This window comes from Micromys minutus, assembly GCF_963924665.1.
Source record: "Micromys minutus genome assembly, chromosome: 1".
NCBI classification, from domain to species: Eukaryota; Metazoa; Chordata; class Mammalia; order Rodentia; family Muridae; genus Micromys; species Micromys minutus.
In genome coordinates this window covers 259,854,780-259,864,873 of record NC_137969.1, presented here as the reverse complement: position 1 = coordinate 259,864,873, position 10,094 = coordinate 259,854,780, and the positions used below count along the sequence as shown (strand labels likewise).

At 43.9% G+C, this 10,094-nt stretch overlaps 1 pseudogene across 1 annotated transcript; it reads right to left on the bottom strand.

The window, feature by feature from the left end:
* Positions 1–7,775: 7,775 nt before the first annotated feature.
* LOC308423466 (DNA repair protein SWI5 homolog) lies at positions 7,776–8,032 on the bottom strand (annotated as a pseudogene). The gene has a single exon. The product of its transcript is annotated as a DNA repair protein SWI5 homolog (transcript).
* Between the last annotated feature and the right edge of the window lie 2,062 nt (positions 8,033–10,094).

Genomic DNA, 10,094 nt, shown 5'->3' with positions numbered 1-10,094 from the left:
CTCCTTCTGAACCAAATCCAGAATGTGGTGGAAAGATATATTCAATGTGTTTCTCTTTAAGAGTTCAACAGCCAGCAACAACATATTTCCACAGTGAAGGGAAAATAAAGACACTGTTAGAAAAACAAAAAATAAATTTAACATGAGTGCATCTGCACCAGAAGAAGAACTAAAGCAATTCTTCATGCTGAGCAGAAATGACAGTGGTGCCACTAGGGTCCATCAAAGGGATTAGGACAAGTGGGGAGTGTGACTTAGCACATGTCACCTGAATGACACGCTCAAGCACCACCAGGAAAAAGATGAGACCTGGAGATAGCAGATAGGTTGGGTAAACATGGGAGCTGTGTCAGTCAGAGAGGGCTGCCAAGACAAACTACCATAGGCTAGGAGGCTTTAATGACAGAAACAGACACATCTTACAGTTCTGGGCCTAACGTTCTGGATGATGGTGTGATGTGATTGGTTTGTAGTGACAGAAAATGACTATTCCATTCCTTGTGTGTCTACATGGTCTACTTTCTGTGTATGTGAGAGTCTCCTCCCCTTGTAAAAGTTCACGCTGGATTAGGAGCCACCCAAATAATGTCATCTTAATGTAATTGCCTCGTTTAAATGCTTGAAGATATCAAGATTTAAACTTCAATGTATTACATAACACATCTTTTCTAATTTTCAAATATATGGAACTACTTTAAGCACAAATTATAATATCATATATATTTCTGTTCTAGTTTTATTCTGTTGCTATGACAAACACCATGATCAATATGCAACTTAGAACCGTGATGGGTTAATTTCATCTTACAGCCCATCACTGTGAGAAGTCAAGCAGGAACTCAAGCAGAAAGTTGAGGCAGAGACAATGGAGGAATGTTGCTTGCTGGCTTGCTCAGAGGCTCATGCTCAGTTAGTTTTCTAATACAGCCTAGAACAGCTTGCCTAGGGAATGGTGCCACCAATGGTGGGTTAAATATCAATTAACAGTTTACTTAATCTTTCAGGCCAATCTCATCTAGGCAATGCCTCAATTGAGATTTCTGTCTCAGGTGACTTTAGACTATGTCAGGTTGACAATTAAAAGCTAACTAGGATAATGTGTTTATAGCCAACAGTCAAGAGATAAAGACAATGTAATAAAGTATAAGAAGAACAGGATTTAAAAGAGGAATGATAATCCATGTGATAAAAAGAAAAACAAGTAGCAAATGGCAGGATTAGCAATTGCTTTAGAAGTGCAGAAAGGAAATATCTTCTTTCTGAAGTAGAGGTCAGATGTGGGGGAGGGGCCTCAGTGGTAAAAGCATGCCTGGATCCTAAGACTCAATCCTTAAACAATAAATAGATAAATAAATAAGAGCAGCAGGCTGAATTTTAAATAAAAAGGAGGAAATATATTTACTGTTTCCAAGAGAATATCCTAACCAGCCTAGTGAGTGCCAGGCCAGGGAGAAATTGTCTCAAAACAAAGATGACAATACCTGAGGTGGTCCCCTGGCTTCAGCATTCACAGGGAAATATATGTATGTACATGTACATGCACACAGTGTGTGCATGTATGCACATACACACACCAGCACTTGTAAGAACATAAACACACAAATATATACATATAAGTCTATGTGGCCATAGATGACTTTACACACTTCTTAGCAACTGATAGAACATGCGGAAAAAGCAATAGAGACCTAACGACATTTCTGCATCTTTTCTTTCAAGCTCATGGGTAGTTTTCACTAAGACAGAGTTAAAAATATCGAAATCTTACACAGAATATCTTTCCAATTAGCTTTATCCAGAGTTCTTCAATTGGATTGAATTGGAAGGCAGCGGCTGCAAACACAACACTAACAACCCCCAGCGATCTGGAGCTCGACGAGCTGGAAAACAACCCATGAGTCGAAGAAGTTAAAGTAAATATCTGAAGCCATGGCGGGGCACACTTTTAATCCAAACATTCAGGAGACAGAGGCAGGAAGATGTCTGTGAGTCCAGAGCCAGCCTGGTCTGCATAGTAAGAACTACAGAATAAAGGTGCAATATGAAACAGACAGTCGCAAAAACATCAGCAGAAGCCGGCTGGTTCACTGTCCAGGATTTAAAAGCCTCTGGACCAATAAAAATGATACAGAATTTAAATGCTTTAATATTTTATTTTTATTTACATGTGTGTATGTGAATGCACACGTCTATATGTGCACATATGTGGGTGGCCATGGGTGCCAGAAACAGCTTGGGACACGGGACATTCACTCTGAACTGGAATTATAGGTGGTTATGCACAAACTGATGTGGAAATAGTTAGAATAACAGTTTAAAGCTTTACACGTTCGAGCTGCCATTCTGAAGAAATCTGTGCACAGCAAATAAACATACAGAAAGGTACTAAACATCATTAGTTATTAGGGAAATCCAAGTTAAAACCACCATGAGATGATTCTACACATGACTAAAATATGTTTGTTTTAATTTCTGCTTTGGGGTAGGGTTGTTTGGGTTTTTTTTTTTTTTTTTTTTTTTTTGAGCAAGAATGTGTTAAATATCTATGTGTCTTGGCCACTATTCTGTACTCTGGGTATCAAAGATGAGTAGGGTTTGGCCTCTTCTGGAAAACCTGAGTCTGAAGAGGAAAGCAATTATATAAAGAACTCAGTTACCCATCTGGGAGAGGTCTCAGTTAACAACATACTTTCCACACATGCATGAAGACCTGAGTTCAGACTCGGAGCCCATCGGAGTTCCACTGCTGGGAAAGAATAGAATCCCAGAGCTCCCTGGCCAGCCAGTCATGCTGAATCAGCATGTTCTGAGTTCAGCAATAGACCATGTGTAAAGAGTGGTTGAGAACACTGACATCAGCCTCTGAGTCTCTCTCTCTTTCTCACACACACACACAGCATCCCCTCCATACGTAAATGTAGACACACACTAACAGCTGGTTGCTATATAATATGCGCAGTATGTACTGGTCAGTTCTGTGTGTCCAGAGAAGTCTAGATTCCGAGGTAGAAAGAGCTCCATTCCTGAAGCTGACACAAGGGCTTGAAAGGTCCCTGTAATGGCTTAGGGGTGTTGGACGGAAGCTACTGCTTCTTAGTGTGTGGAGTTGGGATGAGAGCAAGAACAAAGTGGTACATTTAGAGAGAAGAGGGGGGATGGAGGGAGCTGGATTTGAAGCTTTTGTGAGAAATCCAAAATAGGCAGACACCTAAGAGAAATGTCTTTATAGGTCTTAAGAGAAGATAAAGCCAGAGGCCACTGAAGCCATCAGTCACTCTGCCAACCGAAGGAGAGCAGTGAGCTTGTGGGAGAGGTTACTCTGCTTAGATTTCTTCCCAAGAGAGCAGGAGCAAGCACATCCAACCACAGCTTCCCTTTCTCGGAACAGCTTCAGGCAGCAAGAGGCAAGAAGTTCCCAGTCCAGTAGCGTCCCCACCTCAGGCACTCCCAAACATGCCTTCTGTCACAGGAGTGCCCTGGGCTTTTGAAAAGTGTTTTATCAGAGTGGTCAAATGCCCTAAGTCAGACTGGAGGCCAAGATGGCTCCAATCCAGACAGGAGGACAACGGGGTGGCTCTTCCTGGTCATCCAGAGAAGCTCATTAATCTGTCACTTTGGAGACCCCTCCCTTTGTCTTGCTGGTGCTGGTTACTACAGGTCTGCAAAACTAGTGGATGTGTACTGCCTACACTCCGTTCAAGTGATCGTTGCCAAATCCAGCTCTTCTTCCAGAGCACGTCCCCTCATTGGCTCTTCTCTCTTGCTTACTCTATGTCTGACTAACTAAGCTGTATTCATGTAGTAAGTAGGGGGCAGAAGATAAGCAGTTCACATGTAGATGCTTAAATGTATGTGCACGAATGTGTGTGTGTGTGTGTGTGTGTGTGTGTGTGTGTGTGTGTGTCCAGGCATATGTGCACATGCCTATGGGAGCCATTTGCCTTTCTGTCTCTCACCCATCTCATCTGTCTTGCTTTTTAAGACATGATTTGTTTATTGGCCTGGAGCTCACCAAGTAGACAAGGTTCTCTGACCAGTGAGCCCCAGTGATCTGCCTGTCTCCACTTCCCTGGCACTGGGTTACAAGTGTGCACCTCCATTCTCTGCTTCTTATACCTAGGTTCTGGGGATCAGACTCAGGCAAGCAATCTACTTACTGAGCTTTTACCCATACCTTCAAACCAATTTCTACATTATTATTTTACATCTTAAGTTTAGCTTTGGGGATTTTGCAACAAAGATTTCTCGTCCTCTGACACCCCTGTTTCTGCACACCATGAAGGAAGCCGGTGCACAGAGTATGCTCTCATCATGGAGAGTCACTTGTGAAATGCAGCTGGCCTCCAATATCCAGGCTTCCACATCTGCAGAAGAAATGATCTCACATAAAAATAGTATAAAGAAAGAATTGATCTGGACTAGAATGCACAGATTTCTTTTTTTCCCTTGCTGTTCTTTCTTAAGCAAAACAATATTGATACCTGCAAAGTATATTGTATTGGGCGTTATGCATAATCTAGAGATTATTTAAATTATACAAGAAATCATGTAGAAACTATTTGCCAAAGCTACAGCATTTTTTATATATGCAAGCATGGACGTCTGCAGTTTTGATGATATCTATGGGGATCTGGAACCAATCCCCCAGTGGACAGCAAGGGACCACTGTACTGGAAAAAACACACATCTGTTCATGGACCAAAATAGCTGTATCCCAGAGAAAGGGATGAGGATGGATTCCTGTGAGACAAGAACACTTCACGTTTGGGTGGGTAAGAAATCAAAAAGGTAAATGTGGATTCATAGATCCCAGAGTACTCAGTGACCTTCTCAGTGTCTATGTCCTGAGGCCCCTTTTAACCCCTACATTTCTGTTTGGAGTCGAAGCAATGGTCTGTGAATTATATGAGAGTTGTTGATGTTGATTTGTTTTTGATCTTTCAAGAAAAGGTGTTTGTTTGTATCCCAGACTGTCCAGGAACTCGATCCATAGACCAGGCTAGTCTTGGACTAAGAGATCCACTTGCCTCTGCCTCCCGAGTGCTGGGATTAAAGGTGGGCACCACTCAGGTGAGAGACAGGTTCTGAGCTCAGCTCTACTTCCTACTCAGGGTGTGTGGCCTCAATGTTAGCCTCTGCTCCTCAGTTCTTTTTCTTAAAAGTAATTTCTCTGGGTCACTGGTCCTCAGAGCACAGCCCTGAGAGCAGCAGGGCCAAGCTCTGAACCCAGCCTCCATTGCAGAATGGGATTCTCTGGGGTAACCACAGGCAATGGTGCCTCACCCAGCCTGGCAGGGTGCTGCGATGCATGCCCTCCAGAGTTGGTGCCATGTGTAGGACAGATGACGGCTGTGTATACATGCAAAGACAGGGCTGCTGACCTCAAGTCACCGTGCTGCCTGAGTTCCTTAGTGTCTCACCTTCACACAGACCTTCCATTCATCTGCAGGTCTAGTTTCTTTCTGTTTCTGTTTCTCTTCTCTTCCCCATCCCAGGGCAAAAGAACAGTCTAACATGCTCACCCCTCCTAGGCCAATTATTGACAAAGTGGTCCACATGCTGATGAAAGAACCAATTAGTGAAAAATGCCGCTTTTTTTTTCTTTTCACCAAACAGAAAAGCACTAACTGGCTATTTAAAGTCATTCGGGAACTGCCACACACAAAGCCCGATGATTTGGCTGAATTTTTCACTTTCCAATTGCTTATGTGGGTGCTGTGTAGACAAAACCCAAACTAATTACTCTGTAGGTCGCTGGCTTTCACCGCAGCAACAGAATGTGGGAGTCATGGACAGAAGATGCAGCCAAATAGGGTCCCTGGGAAGAGGAAACAAGCCATGTTTCCCCTTAAATCTGGGCCTGTATTTATTGCTAGTAGCAGCTCATAATGAAAATTGCCGCACCCGAGTGCTGACAAGCACATTCAAATGAACAGAGCCTCCACGCTTGGCACATGTGGACTTCACTCCATGGCGCTTGTTTGTATAACGTTCCCATCATTTACCAGAACTTTGTTTTTCTAATCACTAGATTGATAGAAGTAAGTGTGGAGTATTGGGGAGAAGGGCAAAGCTTAGAAACAAATACGCGAGCCTGCATTTGTATCAATCCATTGGCTTAATTGATAATCAGTGTGTTTCTATTCGCTTTAAAAACCAATTATGGTGATTTAGCTGAATCAAAGGGAAGTCTCCCTTTAAAGCTTAATTTGAGATACTAGAAATAACTTTGAAAATGTCACAATCTCAATCAAATTTATTAGGCAGATTATATACTATCAAGTGTCAATTCTGTCTGGGCAATTGTTGGGGGCCTTCGAAAATACTGTCAGCAGAGTTTGGCACCGTGATCTGTGGGGAGTTCTCAAGCCTGTTCACATAGCTCTGGATCTAGTGTCTTCAGCACTGAAGGGTTTAATGTTCTTCATCGTATTTCTCTTTGGTCTGTCTTTCAACTCTGCCCAGTGGCGCTGACACTTCCTCTGAGAAGTCAGCAGCTGGACTTCCTGGGCCCATCTCAGCGTCAGAGAGTGTTTCAAGGTTCAGAGGCCCAGTCCTGGTCCCGTGGCTCTCCTACAGGAAGCTGCTTCTAGCTTTGAAGACACACACAGGTATGGGGTGCTTCCTAAACAGGGTCGCACGCTGACTGTCCCGGCTGGGCTGGTGATGTATTTGGCTTTCTCTTCTTTCTCCATTTGTTGTTATTATCATCCAATTTTTTTCTAAGGGCAAGAATTTTTTTCCAAGGACTGCATGGAAGACTGCACCCAAGTACAACCACGTAGAAGGTCAGTTTAGAGTGTTCGCAGTGCTAGGGAGACAAACACCAGATGTATCACATCTGAAATCTGCATTGCTGTGTCCACGTAGCTCTCACTTAACTTTCATAAGACACTGTGAGAAAGACAGGACTATTCCACTTGAAAAGAGAGAAAACTCTCTCTCTTTCTCTCTCTCTCTTTCTCTCTCTCTCTCTCTCTCTCTCTCTCTCTCTCTCTCTCTCTCTCTCTCTCTCTCTCTCTAAGAGCTCAGACTCCTGCCTTTGTCTTTAGGCCAGACTTGACTCACTACAGTCCCACTGTTCTTCACATCAGAATTTACTGATGACATCAGCAACCCAAAGGGGTCTAGAGCTCTGCCTCCTCTCCACCTCACCAACAAGCTCTTCCTGTGGAGGAGGTGGGTGGGGAAGCCAGCAGAGCATCTTCCAGGAACCACCTCATCAGATGCTCCCTGTGGTTTGACTAGTGCTTGATGGTTCCAGCACCTACGGTGTGACCTTAAACAAACAACTTGGCTTTTCTCACCTCAGCTTCCTATGAAGCAAGATGACTGTATTAGGCAATACTGACTGTGCACCTCTGTCAAGGATATTACTAACCACACACCCCAGCTCGAGCTTCAGGGAATTTCTAAAAGCATCAAATGGAGTCTGATGCTTCTTTGCTTTAATGGCCCCGTACTCCTTAAGTAGCTTCTTGTTGCTCACATGCAATATAAAACAATCTGAGTTATTAATATTTTTGATAGCTCATATGTTAATTAACAAATGGGACAACCACACACATACATCCACAAGTATGTTTAGGGACCTTAATACTGACAACACCCACCCCCCAGTATCCCTCTTCTCCAGGACCACCCCAAACTTTGGGGGCCTTCTAGCATTTTCTTTAATCTAGAAATTATATGAATATACCGTCTGGTCTCTCTGTCTTTTATGCCCCCTTCCTCCTGTCCCTGTGGGCTGTAGATAAAAATCTCTAAGAAGCTGCTCAGTCATTCGGGTTTAGATCAAAACCTAGATATAACTCCTTGGTGGTCACAGCCAGCTTGCCCGGCAGCATCTGTGATACATCCTTGATGTCATTGTACTCATGGAGGAGGGAAATATGCTGCTCCAGTTCAATCACATGGTAGCCCTCTGCTATTAGCTGGGAGATCTCCTTGTCCAACATGTCCTGCTTCTCCTTCAGTTTCTGAAGGTCAGACTTCAAGGTCTCCTCGGTGACATCACCACCTCATCAATCATGGGGAATGGCCATTGAGGTGATCAGTAGCTCTCATGGTAAATTCGGCTGAATTCTGACTCACCCCTCCTGAACTCTAAAGTCTGGGGCACCCGAAGCAGGGGTGGGCTTAAACTCTCAACCGTCCAGAGTTGGGATTAAATGGCTGATTCAGGTAACTAGAAATCGACAACAGAGACCATGAACCACCTCACTTCTGTTAAAGCTAATGAACTTATATTATTCATTCTGTAAGATAGCTGCTTTGCATAAGAATTAATGTCCATATCGAATCTGGGTTTCTAACTAAGGACTATATAGTCAGCTGAAGAAGACAGTTCCCATCAAGGTGACTGTGGTCTTGGTTTTCTTTTCTCACCACTGAAACAAAAGCAACCTAAAGAAGAAAAGTTCTAGCAGAAACTTTATCAAAGATGGCAACTAATGGAAACAGATACAGAGTACCACAGCCAAACATTAGGCTGAGCTCTGGGAGTCCTGGGTCTCCTCCATATGTTTGGGTGAGTAGCTTGATGTTTTCATGAAAATCTTAACAGTGGGAACAGGGGCTGTCCCTGACTCTTTTGCCTCCTGTGGGACCCTTTTCCTCCTACTGGGTTTCTTGTTCTGTCTTGTCTTGATGTGATGGCTTGAGTCTGGTCCTGTGTAGCTTGCTATGCCATGTTTGCTTGAAGTCCCTGGGAAGGCTATTCTTGTCTAAGAGAAAGTGAAGGGTGGGGGTGGATCTGGGGGAGACGGAAGGTGGTATCGAGAGACTGAGGGAGGGGAGGAAGGTATATATATACATACACACACCCACACACAGTTCTTTAAAAAGGTGTATTGTTTGAGGGTTCAGAGCACCATGGCAGAAAGCCATGGCAGCTGGAGCATGTGGCAGCTGGTCACATGATGGCTAATGTCAGGAAGCATAAAGTCAGGAGTGTCCTTGCTCAGCCTCAGCCTGGTCTTTATGTACAGTCCCAGACTCTAGCCCACGGAAGAGTGATAGCCCCACTCAGGGTAGGTCTTTCTCCTCAGTTTAACCCAATCCAGAAACTCCCTCATAGACAGGCCCAGGGTTGATTCCTAGACAATCCTAGATCCCATCAACTGGGTAAATAATATTAATCATTCACAGCTATAAAGGTACCACGTCAGATCTCAGAAACCTGTCTGTCTCCTTGAATTAGCCAACATCCAGATGAGGGATCAAGTCAGCATTCTTGGCGCATACCGAGCCAAATGGCACAACTACTTCTGCTAAGTGCTTTCAAATTCCACGTACAGGAATGCTTGGATTTCCTTGCTTGCTGTTCTTGGGAACTTCAACAGCAACCATTCTTTATCACCTGAGCTCAGAAGTTATCAGAGGGTGAGTTTTCCGGGCTTAAATCTTAGCTGTTCTTAACTAACAAAAAGCCACGCTTAGGATTTTTCCCCCTTTGAGATACTGAGAATTAAATACAGGGCCTCATGATCAGCAGGCAAGTACGCTGCCGTTTAACCACACCCCCAGGACTTGAGAAATTATTTGTGCTAGTTTTGAACTCATTTTGTAGCCCACGCAGACCTCGAACCCATGGTTTTCCTGCCTCAGCTCTGAGTGTCAAGTCGAAGGGTAAAGAGATAGAGAAATAAACAAATGAGATTTTGCACCCTAGGCTTTAATTAAGCACAGTTAAGATTTAAGCCTTGAACATTCACATTCCGATGGCTTCTGTTCTCAGAGGACAGTGGCTACTGTTGAAGTCCCTGGGAGCAGAGAATATTGGGCATCAGAGCACTGATGTACTTGGAGTTTGGAAGAAGCACTGACTCCTAAATCCAGCGGTTTGAGCAATGTCAATACAATAGCTCCTTGTTCCAAGTCAGAGTGAGTGTGGTGTGGTGTGACGTGGTTTGTCATGTCTCAACATGAAAGGAGTCTCTGCTCAGAGAGCACATTGAGATAGGTGTCCATCGGCTTAGAGCTTAGCACAGGGTCTGAGGGCAAATAGATCGTCTCCAGGTTCATCTAGGGTGTTGTCAGAATCCAGACCCTTCCAGCTGGGCATTGAGTCCCAATTTCCTTGGAGTTTATCA